The sequence below is a fragment of the Talpa occidentalis genome, unplaced genomic scaffold, assembly GCF_014898055.3.
Source record: "Talpa occidentalis isolate TD23 unplaced genomic scaffold, MPIMG_talOcc4v2.1 talOcc4.13, whole genome shotgun sequence".
Classification (NCBI taxonomy): domain Eukaryota; kingdom Metazoa; phylum Chordata; class Mammalia; order Eulipotyphla; family Talpidae; genus Talpa; species Talpa occidentalis.
The window spans coordinates 13,195,099-13,207,450 of NW_023601322.1; the positions used below are offsets into that span (position 1 = coordinate 13,195,099).

Genomic DNA, 12,352 nt, shown 5'->3' on the forward strand with positions numbered 1-12,352 from the left:
TGGCGCTAGACCACAGATTGATTCTGTTGTGAGGGTCAAATTTCTCCAAAGGGCAGATGAAAGTGTTCAATTGAATATCACCTCAGGTCACAAAAACTGCACCCCTGCTACCCAACTGTAGGTGTTCCCTTAATGCCCCTTATTATCTTGACTCATTTTTGACAAATACCCGCTGTGGAGTTGGGTTCCTGCTGTTGCTGTTGTTGTTGCGAGTAACCTTTACAAACAAGTCTTGCTAAGGAGATGAGTCACTTAATCACAGTCTGCGTGCATCCCACCACCCAGGCCCCAGGCTGTGGGGACGAGGTGAGGGGGCTGCACTATGGGTGTCAAGGAAGTAAGTGGGGAGCAACTTCCTTCACTCATCGAGAAAGTTACTTCTGGGCTGCCATCTGGTAGCAGAAATTACTTCTCCAAAATTGCTAGTATAAGTTAATGGGGCCTGGCACATCAGCCGCAACCTGGACTGTTTGCTCCTTCCTATCATGCACCAAGGCATGGCTCTACTGGATCTGGTGTGAGAATTCCTCTCCTCCTTTTTCTTTAACATTCCCATTGGGCAAGCACATAAGAGATCCATACATTCTATAACACGACACCTCTTTGATGCTTAACTCTTTACATATGATATCACTAAGGGGGCTGGGTAGGGCTGCTGAATTCAAAGAGGGGCCACACAGAGACTGGGAGGCTCAAAAACAGCCCGCCTTTATGGGTGTTCTTGTGAGAGCCCATCTCCCTTTGGATTTATGGCTCTCGTTGCTTCCATTAATTTCCTTTCTTCTCACCCTTCTTAGATAATTAGTCTACATGTCTCAGCTGTTGGTGCGTCAATGAATATTTGCTGAATGAATGAGCAAGAAGCACTATTGCCAAGGTGGATCAGCCCTCAAGATGTACAAAAGTGACAAAAAGAAGGGGATATCACAGACTGTTACTGAAGCAGCTCCCTGAGGTGAGAGATCTTGCTCACTCCCTTGGCAAGGCCAGCAGGAGTGTAGGGAAAGACAGAAAATGATGAAGCCACGTGGCTTTTGCCTATCTGGGATAAAGGGTTTCCTGTTAAAAATTTTTTTGATTGTGTTATTTGTTTATTGTGATGATGTTGGTTTACAACATTCTGTCTGGTGTAGGGTACAGGTTCACACCTCTTCAGATGCATGTTGCACCATCATCATCACCAAAGCTCCCATAATCCTCTATGGTTGTGCATTGCTCCCCACTGCGTGCCCTCCCCCCCGGGAGCCTGAATTCTACATTCAGATTTCAATGGCTTTTTTGGTTTAGTTTTGGCTGACTCTTTGTTCTGTTTCTTTGTATTTCATAGATGAATGAAATCATCTGGTGTTTGTCTTTCTCCTTCTGGTTTGTTTCGCTTAGCCTAATCAATGGACTTCCTTTTTTAACGAAAGTATTTAGGAAATGGAAGGATCGCTAGTAGGCATGCAAAGAAAAAAATGTGTTTTAGAGCCAAATGTAGTCCCTGGGCTTAGAATGGTGGTGCATAAAGGAATGATGTAGATAAATGAAGTGCTAGATGATTCAGAGTTGGTAGCCAGCCACCTGAAATCCTGGGGGTTCTCGAGGTAGCTTGCTGTTCTGGAGACTTAATTACCACTGTAACTCATGACACTTAATTGTGTGTCAGGTAGACTCATTTTTATGCTGAACTGCAGCCTGGTGGAAATAAATGATGCTTCTTTCTCTGTCTCCCGCAAACTGACCCACCAGGTTTCTGATGCACATCTTGTTACTCCTCTTTTTTAGAGTTCTTGCAGAGAATTACCAGCAGTAACATGATTTTGTGTAGAATTCACATAAAACTTGTAGAATCACAGAACCCTAAAGTTTAGGAGAATATTTAGTTGATTACAATAAGGGAAGAAGCAAGTCACATATACATAGAGTGTGATCCTATACCTCTAAATCTTATGCAGTGTTGTAAACTGATGCTACTGCAATTAAATAAAATAAAAGCAGGGCCTCCCCGGTGGCGCAGCGGTTGAGCGCTGGGCTGCGAAGCTGCCTGCAGCCTCTGCAGCGCTGGTTCGATCCCTGGCCGCCGGCGAGGGTCCCACATGGCACGCAGACCTCTCCTGCTGCTCTTTGCTCTCCTCAGCAGTGTACTTCGGTCCTTCTGCTTGTTCTGTTCCCTGATCTGGCTCTGGTTAATTCTCTCACCCTCCCGTGCTTCTGACTATACCCAATGCTTGTATAAATAAATAAATAAATCTTTAAAAAAATAAATAAAAGCAAGTAAAATTCCAGGGAGCTTACCTTTAAAGTACATTCATCTAATTTTAATTTAGGAACTTAGAAAATATCTCTTTCTTCAATAAAGAAATACTTTTATTCTATCCACTATGTTAGATCCTAATATTACTATAGTGCAAAAAATTATGGATAGAAAAATAGATAGTTTCCTTTGGAACAGAAAGTAAAAGATAGGACCCAAAACCATGCAGAAAAACCTGAAGGAATTTTATTACCTAGTCCTGTAATTACTGAACAGAGCATGAGTAGTCCTTAAAATTTTTACATCTGTTTTTCTAAAGAGTCAGCCTTCATTACCCTGTAGTCATTAATTTAAATTTAAAACCAGAAAAGACTCGTGATTATCCAACTCCTGAATATGAGACCAGCTGTTTGGAAAGTGATTTTTAATGTAGGGGCTCCTAGCTTTTTCTTGAAGCTATTCCTTTTGGTCTCCCACGAACCCAAGAACACTGAAGAGGACCTAAGCAAAGGAGAAGTTTGTAGTTGAAGATTTATATTTATAGCCCTTGATGAACTGAATACATTTACAAGCTGCATTTTGAAATCATAATGTTCTAATGTGAAGCAATCAAAATCCCAAAATCATCTAATCAAGAATGACATCAGAGGCAAACAATCTCTCAATGGAGTAGGTATAATTCCCTCTGTAAATCTTCGATTTAGAGCAGATGTTTTAATTCTGTGGATTAAGTCAAGAAGTATTGAGCTAAGTTGTCCAGAAGATAGTTACTTAGAAAAGGTGAACCAATATGGAACTTAGTTTTCTTAAATAAAATGTGGTCATGAATAACTCCCACCTCCATTTCCTATCCTAGCTCAGAACCTTCCTTCCTTAGTCAACTAGTTGGGTTGCCAATCAAAACATAGAGTCCACTGCCAAAGGGAAAGGGATGCTATCGAAGGACCATCTCTGGGGATCCAAGTCCAGTAGAAGAATGACTGTTGTCTCTTGTATAGGAGATTCTCTTCCTGGCCATGTCGCCCAGTCCTTTCCCTATAGACTGAGAAACAAAAAAGAACAGCAGCAAATTCTTGCAGCTTTTCAATTCTAAGGAGTAGCTATTTTGGTTCATTGATCAAGTAAGACATATGGATTCAGAAATACAGGATCTGTATGTTTCACATCTCATCATTTGGCATTTTGATTAGGTGGACCTCTTGCTGCAGAAGGGCGGGTGAGGAACGTATTGATACGGCCCTAGTTATTGCAACATTTGGGCCTTGGCCCCTGATCTAGAAGCAGAACTGTCGGCTCCAAAGGTCTGTTGTTAACAGTTTATGCAGTGTTGTCAGAAGCTGTATTCGTTCTTTACTGTTTTCTTATTGCTTTTATAATAAATATTTACAGATTTATTGCATACTTATTTTCCAAATGGATAGACATTTTTAGAAATGACATTTCTGAAAGTGCAGAAGCTATCTGGCACATATACAGTGTGTCGTACCATGTGTTTTCTGACAAGAGCATCATCGAAACTGTCTCTGTAGTTTATCTGATGAAACTCTATTGCGATACATTGTATCAAGTTTATGGCCCCATTCTTTTCTCCTATGCTTTTTATTTTTACATATGACATAGGGAAAATGGCAAGATTTTCTTTATTTCCTAGCAAAATAATCTGTAAAACTGCAGGGACTTCTCTCTTTCTGCGAATGGAGTGGGGGATCATTCATTCTTTCTTCAGCTCGTCTCTGCCATTAGAGAATCCATTTCCAGTCCATTGTCAACTTCTTAAAAAGATGGGCAGATGAAAGGAGAAAGTCTTGCAGGAAACTATAAGATGTCTTAATGTTTAAACTATATATTATTTTGATATATCTTGATATTAGATGGACAATCCTTGAGTCCATTTTGGTGTTACAGTGTAACATGAAACCAGAGTTGGCTATTTTTCTGACAAAACTATGAAAGTGTTCCAATACCTGCAGAAGAAGAGGTTCTGTGACATTCTTAGAACTAGAGTAAAACCTTATTTTGTTAGTTATCTTGGGTTCAGAGAGTCCATGGGTTACTTACTTATTTTTGGTAAAATGTTCAGGCTTTAAGACTCTATATAGAAATATCCAGGAAAATATCAGGGGACAACAGCTTCTATGTGACTTCAATTCTGTTTGCTGATGTGGATGTGGATATTTTGTGGTATCAACCACAGTGTCTGTGTTTATAATCGTTAATTTATTTTTTCTCTATTAGAGTTAATATAGGAGACTTAAATTATGCTAATTTGTTCTTGTTTTGTCCCCAAACGAATTCCCAATGTCAGGTAGCTATGTCATTAGCAGAAAAAGAATATAAAGGACAGGCTATGTGTCTATTTATATAGAAAAGGTAACTAAGACCAATGGGTGGATATTTCAAGGAACTTTCATACTGTAGACACTTTTATCAATGAAATGGTCTGTGAAAGATAGTACGCTCCCTGCTAATAGGCATGTTTAAGCAGGGCTGACTCATCACCACCAAGATCAGTTCAGAAGGGATTCTTGCATTGTGTTGTATCTTGTCTTAGGTTTCAAGTTTGTCAATTACAGGCATTCTAAGAATCAGTGTTCTATCAATTTACATATGTAAAATTTCATTAAAGTAAGATTTCACTAATTTGTAATTTGGAATAATTGGGTTGAAGTCTTTCATTACATAGCACATATTTTTTTCCTTTTAAAGAGAGTATAAATAAGATTAGAGGAAGATTATAAAAACACTTAAAATATGCTGCTGTGTTTAAATACCCTAGAAACACCAATTTATTTAGAAAAATGGTATGCTCATTATAAATCATTTATTAGATATTAATCTCTGTTAGATAGTACCTATTAGAATAAGCTTAAAAGTAATAAAGCTGTATTTCTTTGGGCAGAGTCTAATCAGAGAGATTTTTTTCCCCTTCTAAATTGTCTGAGTCAATAGTACTTTACATATATTTATCTACATATGTTAAAAGATATTTTTTAAAGGCAATATCATGACTCTTACACAGATATAAAATGAACACATGTCAAAATTTTTATTTAACTCATTAATTAATGAGAGAACCAGAAGTGTTATATAGTTCAAATAAATTGTTATATTAGTTCAAAGTGGAATCCAAAGGCCAGATACATTTATGGGCCATTAGGAATGCCAAAATGAATTCCTTTAAATAGATAGGCAACTGGCTTTCTTCCACAATGGGAAAGGAATATCAATTGAACCTCCACTGGACAGATTTTTGCATTTCTATGGCAAGGGATTAATTGCTTTACTATCAGGTTTCTACAAGTTAACTTTTACCTCTCCAGAGTTGTTAAATAGCCTAATTGACAACTATGAAATGGAGAGAAAACATGAATAGATGGACTGGTGAGGGGGATCACTAAATTTCAGATACTTCCTCAATTTCTCCTTACACACACACACACACACACACACACACACACACACACCCTATCACTGGGTATTATAGCCATGCTGTGTTAGATGGAGAATCCCCATCTATTGTTATTGAAGCAGCAATTACTTTTATGTTTAAGACTCAAACAAATTTCAGAAATCAATTTTATCTCATTTTCAACTCCCAGTCTAAATAATAATGGTGAATATTATGTGAAAGAGCACAAGATTTATTAAGATAAGTGATGGCTACACACAGGGTAAGGGGCTCAGTGTTCTGTGGATGTGACCTTGTTGGGTGGACCTCCATCAGCAGCAAGGTGGCACACTGCTTTGTTTTTCTGTTTCACATAAAAGATGCAGCAAAGGTGTCACCAGGAAATACGGTATAATTGTCAGATAAAAGATAATGAATATATATTGGGAAAAGAATGTCACACAACATCCAAATGACAGCCATCTTAGGCCATCTTAGTCATTTCAGGGGAATGAATAATTGTCATAAATAGCTTTGGTATATTTTTAAATTATTCTAAAAAATGCAACCACATTGAACAGTCCTGAGTCCTGTGCTCCCAGGAAACAGTGTGATGGTTCAGAAATTCTTCCCTCCTTGTGAGTTTCAGGGCATGGCTAATCATCTCACTCAGTATACTCCAAGATATGACCCATTTCCACCTTTCCTGGTGACTTGTGAGACTCCTGGGTGACTCCATTGTTTATGTGCATCTGCGAACCCTGCATTATTTTATTTTCTTTGACATAATACTTTTTAATGAACATTGGCCCTATGGCAATAGTCTGAATAAAATCTCCGTAATTCGGTGCATTTTGTGAAAGTTAGAATTACATATTTTTGTCATGAGAAGTTAAATTGTAACCTATAAATTATAGTCTCTTGAGTAAACATATTGAGAGGACACCACTAACTACATTTTGAAGCCACTGGATTCTAAGTATAATTTCAGAAATATTAAAGGAACTCAGTTTCCTCATGTATAAGCTAAATGGTAGGGATAGATAACTGCTAATATTCTTTACCTCTTTACTTTTCTGAGCTCTTTGGTTATTTATAGATTTAGTTTTTTTTTTTTTAAATTATTTTTTTTTTTTATAGAGGCATGTTTTATTTATTTATTTATTTGTTTGTTTGTTTTGTTTGTACATGCACTGTGTACAGTCAGAAGCGCGGGAGGGTGAGAGAATTCACCAGAGCCAGAGCAGGGAGCAGAGCAGGCAGAAGGACCGAAGTACACTGCTGAGGGGAGCAGCGGGCGGCAGGAGAGGTCTGCGCGCCATGCGGGACCCTCCTCTGGTGGCCAGGGAGCAGCCAGGAATCGAACCGGCGCCGCAGAGGTCACCAGCAGCTTCGCAACCCAGCGCTCAACCGCTGCGCCACCAGGGAGGCCCTATTTCTAGATTTAGTTTTGTAATACAATGGGCTCACTTGACTTCATAGTTTCCAAATAGGTAAGCAGGGAAGAAATGGAAGGATTGGTCTTTCTTCATCTCTGTTCTGAATTCTGAAAACTATTTTACCAGCCAATGTAGCTGATATTTCCTAAGATAAATAGGTACATATATTTTTTTAAAAATCTAATTCTCTCAATGAGGATCAATAAATAGTAGAAAAGTGGCAGACATGAGGCTGTGAAATCTATTATCTTTAAACACCGAAGAGCAATAATTTGTTAGCTTTCAGCTGTGGAAGACTAAAGCTAAAGGCTATTTTATAGGCTTTGTATACCAGACACTGGTCTAAATGGTTGGACTCATTTATGCATTTAATCCTTATACTCTGTGCAATAGGGCTATTGTAATTATTACTGGAGTCACTGAGCCATGGAGAGTTAGAATAGCTTTTCCAAGATCACAGGGTTGTAAGGGAGGAAGCCAGGTTGTAGAACCCTGTCATCTGGACCTGAGTCCATGCTCTGAACCACCATGCTGTCTGCTTTGACAGAGAAGAGGCAGCTCTATAGATGTAGATAGACTGGTCATTCTACAAAAGGTAAAATAATCTCCCATGTAATCATGCAAACTCAACTCCTACAAAAGGAATATATTTTCAGAGTTGAGATCTCAAATGAATGAAATGCCTTACCCAAGGTTGTAAAATGAGTTGTCCTTAAACCAAGGAACCCATGGCTTTTTCCTTTCTACTTCCAACTTCTCGTTCATTGCATTTATTCTTGCAGCTCACATGGTGGAGAAAAATGAGTCTGTTTTAGGAGTTTCTTTCTTAGAGCTTGTCATGCTACAGAATTCTTTAATGTTTGGTGCTCATGATAATATGTGGTCTTTGCTAGAACTCCTGTGGTTTGACACCAGCCTATACTAGAGATTATGGCAGCTTTTGTTTTCTTAAAAAGCTGGCCGCACTCAGAATTTAGGCTTGAGAGAACAGAAGTGAGGTTGGTTTGGCTCCAACAAAGCAGTCAAGTGTAACTAATACTGTGTTATTAGCACGGGGTGAAATTTTCAACTTTCAGTATCTTGATGAAACATAGACAATAAAAATTGCTCAGTGACTTTTTCTAACCTTTCTAACCTGTATTTTACTCCCCAAGACCACGATCCACTTTGCATTCTGAGACAATAAGCTTGAAAGTGTGCCACTCATGGCAAAGGACGGTTTCCCCTAAACTAAACAGCTACATTTGGCAAATTTAAGTCTCAAGAAGCCTTAAGAATTTCCAGGTACTGAAATGTTTCTTCTTAATGACAGATTGAAATAGTTGTCAGGGCTCGATGGAGTGAGAATCTGTCATTAAGAGGTTCTGAAAAACTAAAGGAGCTGAGCTGGTCAAGTCCCCAAGTGTGATAAGAAAACATTTCCTGCATCCCCGTGGATATTTAATTAATCTAATTGTTTTGAGATGTTCTATTTAAAAATACAGTAGAAATAAAACAATACAATGTATTAAAATCACAGTGGTCTTAGTCAAGGCCCATTAACATTGCAAGTATAGAAATCTATACACATATCTTTATTGGGGATTGTCTAGCTTTTCTCTCCTTGAGGCATTTTGGAAGACTTAGAAAATGGTGTATGACTTTGAAATGCTCTTGCTAACTCTTAGGAATTAAGTGATCAGGGACAGTGTGCTTTTGCATTTTATAAGAAAAAACGAATGCCATTTGTTACTATAAATTCATTCCTTGGTGGATAAAGAAAGCTGCAGGAAGCATCAGGGTTAGTTCCCAGCTTCCGAGTGAGACCAGATTGGAGTCTTTTCTGAGGGTGCCTTAGAGCTTTCCTTTTCTCCCATTCCATGTTCCACACTGACGTTCATCCCAGGCTGGTTTCCCTCTGGGATTCCCTTAAGTCCCTGCTCTTTTACCTGGCTGTTTCCCCATCACACACTTTATTTTGGAGGGGAAAACATGCATCCTTGGGGAAAGCACACACTGGCCTCAGAGGAAGTGAGAGGCTGGTGGTTAGGATCAATGGGGAGACAGTGTACAGACTGGGAAGCTTGCAGAATTAAATATTAGGAAGCACAGACCATGGTTTGAGTTTAGCTCTGACATCCACTGAATACCATTTTTTATCACTTGGAAATAAGGCATTGGGCTTCCTACTAATTTTCAAACTTTTCTTTTAACCACAGGACTCAAATCTTCAAAAAAAATAAAAAAGACATACACAAGTGTAGTAAGATCAAGTGAAATAAGTTACTCTGTTTGAGTGGGGCAAGCCTGAATTGCTTTGTCCCCTAAAAGGGTATCCCCCCAAACCTAGCCCCTCTGTGATCTCATTTAGCTGTAGAAGTGTTCCGAGGAACATGATTTAAGAAATAGACCAGATACACATTGGTGATTCTAAAAAGATTCTCCCCTGTAGAGGACACAAGTACAAAGTGAAGACTGTTCCAGATATTAAAATGCTGTGTGGGAGGGGCAGACAAAGGTAAAGGGTACCAAATAGTAAGAGGACTTTTAAGGACCACATGTTGAAGTACTCATCAAAGAGAACTCTATTAGCTTTACCTCTTCCCCTAGTGAGACTTATTTGTGACCATACTCTCAGAATGGTGAGTCTTAATCTTTTTGGTATCTGATCATCTGAGAAACTGGTGGAAAAAAACACATTTAACAACCTTGGCCCAACTATGGATTATGGAGTAAAAATGACCTCAATGGAGCCTGTGGCCAGGGGGCTATGCATCTGAAGAGGTGTGAACTTGTGCCTTTGAATCACATATATCATTGTAAACCAATGTTACCTCAACAACGAAAAAAGAACATCCCCCCCTCCCCAACTTAGTAAACACCTCTTACTAATTTAGTTGTTAATCTCAAGTTTACTGAAAGGCATTCATGATTGACCCTAGAACAATGTCAGAGGTATTTGCAATTGTTATTATTTTTAGTTTCATTCTGGTATTTGCAATTTTAAGCAGACTTCTGAAGATGACTTACTCCAAAGGAATGGCTCAAAACTGGGAATTTGAGGGCTCACTGGCAGGCTAGATATGGTCCTTATAAATAGTCTTGGAAAAATAGATTACATTGTTTACAAGGAAACAAGAATTGTTATTTTACTGACTTCTGAATGTTATCAAGATCACTTTAAGTCACCCATTTTATTTTATTTATTTATTACTAAAAGTCATCCTGTTAGAAATGTCACATAATTGAGGCAGGAGAAGTAGCATGTACTCCTTCTTGCTCACCTGTGGTAGATTGTGTCCAAGGATGGTGGCCTAAAAGTCCTGTGTGTGATCATACCTGCTGCTCCTTCTATCAAGAGGTGGAGTTGATTTCCTCTCTTCTGATCCAGTCTGATCAGTGACACTGGCCTGGTATGGGCTTTATTCCCAAAAGGTCTGTCAGTTCCTACCTTGGCTCCTGCATCTCTCTTATCCTCTGGCTGCTAAATAAAGATGCTGGAGTTCAACTGCTAAACCATAAGGGATCACAGGAGAGAGATTCTGGAAGATGAGATGATCCAATTCTAGCTGAGCTACCACATGAATCAGTCTATACATCCTGGAGCAGAAGAACTGGACAGCTGAGCTTAGCCAATCCACAGAATTGTGAAAAATAATGAATTATTATTGTAAGTCATTAGGTTTTGTTGGAGAACAGTAAATTACTGGAAAATTATCCTTAGGCATTTAAAGACAAAACAAATTTCTTAGATTCCTGCATGCAACTCAAAATCCTGAAGTTATTTCTTAATTGTTTGGCTATTTCATCACTATCTCTCATTTAATATAATTTATTGTTTTCACACTGAGTTCTCAGAATCACACAGAAAATACATACATCACCAGTTGACCAGTGAGGACATCTGTGGTCCAGGCACTCACTTTGAGGAATGACATTTTTGAGGAGCGCCCAGGACTGAAAGGATCTAGTCAAGTGATTTTTAACTTGATGATGATGATGATGGGAATCATTAATCCATTGTCTCAAATAAATGATGCAAGTTTCTTTTCCAAGGAAAGCAAGGCAGAGTGAAAATCAGAATAATGTCATTGCAAAGGGTCTAGCTTTTACATTTATAATTGGTCTATGATTGACTGATTATTTTGTTTTCTAAATCATCCTGTTTGGAATGTGTCTCCCAGTGACCATAAAATGGTTGCATGAAAAATAAAGTAAAACAATGAAAGCAGTGACTTCATGGGCTTTGCATGCCTCAGAAGCTATCCTAAAACCAAAGATAGTTCTTTTTTCTTCTTTTGCCTTTGCCCTGGTTCTTTCCACCAATGGCTAGGCTGAAGACCTGGACCTGATAGTTATAAGTAGCAATAAAATCATACATGAGTAGCTTCTCCTAGTGGATGTGATGTAATTTCTGCAACTGTAGCTCTTACCTGATTCCCACCCTCCTGCAAATTATATACATTTCTCAGGTTCTCCAAAACAGGAAAATGTGACTTGGGGCAGAGAGCTAGAGTTTCAAGTAACTTTTGCTCAAGATAATCAAGATTTATTGGTTTTACCTGAAAATAAGTTTGCTGCTGGTGTGTACGTGTGTGTGTACAATTCCAAACAAAATTTGTGGTATCATACTTCTGCAAGAAACATAAAACTGTGAAGTTTCACATAAGGGAGGTGGGATAGACAGAAAGAGGAAGGGGGTTTATAGAAAGGAGAAGGGTGACAGATGTAGGCAGTTGGAAAGATATGTGGCCCATCAACCTTTTTTGGGCCAAACTCCCAGAGTGCAGAGCTGAGGGTAATGTCACGTGTAATTCAAAAGAAGAAAACACCATTTCTATTTATAGAATTTCACATAGAGTTGAAAATGTCTATCTAAGAACAAAATACTTTCCTTTCTGGCTAAGCCTAAGTGGGGCTGAGTTTTGGATTATAGAATGGTGGTGTGAGGAGATACATTAGCTGAATGGGCAGGAGTGGGATTGAGCTGGAGGAGGCAAGGCCTGTCTGGAAATAAAAGAAAAGGAATGAGACAGTGAAGGGCTTTGGGCTGAGGGAGAAGAAGAGGAAAATAACAGATAAGAAAGTAGATAAATGAGCAGAGTAGGAAGAGTCAACATTGGAGAAAAGGTAACATTCGTGAGAATCAGGGCAGGTGTTTCAAGAAGCAAAGGACTTAGAAGAATGGTTTCTCTTCTGTGACTTTTCAGTCTCTTTCAAAATGAAATGTGTTTGTCTGAAAAGCAGGAAAAGCAACGAGGCCAAGGTCTTGAGTTTTATATCTGTGTGAGTCACGTCAATTCTAAACTA

At 38.7% G+C, this 12,352-nt stretch overlaps 1 long non-coding RNA gene across 1 annotated transcript in view; it reads left to right on the forward strand.

Annotated features, from left to right (window-relative positions):
- Positions 1-803: 803 nt before the first annotated feature.
- Positions 804-12,352, forward strand: part of LOC129145583 (uncharacterized) — a 134,503-nt gene continuing 122,954 nt past the window's right edge. Inside the window, exon 1 of the long non-coding RNA XR_008551344.1 lies at positions 804-955. This is a non-coding gene — a long non-coding RNA (uncharacterized LOC129145583). The remainder of the gene's footprint in view (positions 956-12,352) is intronic.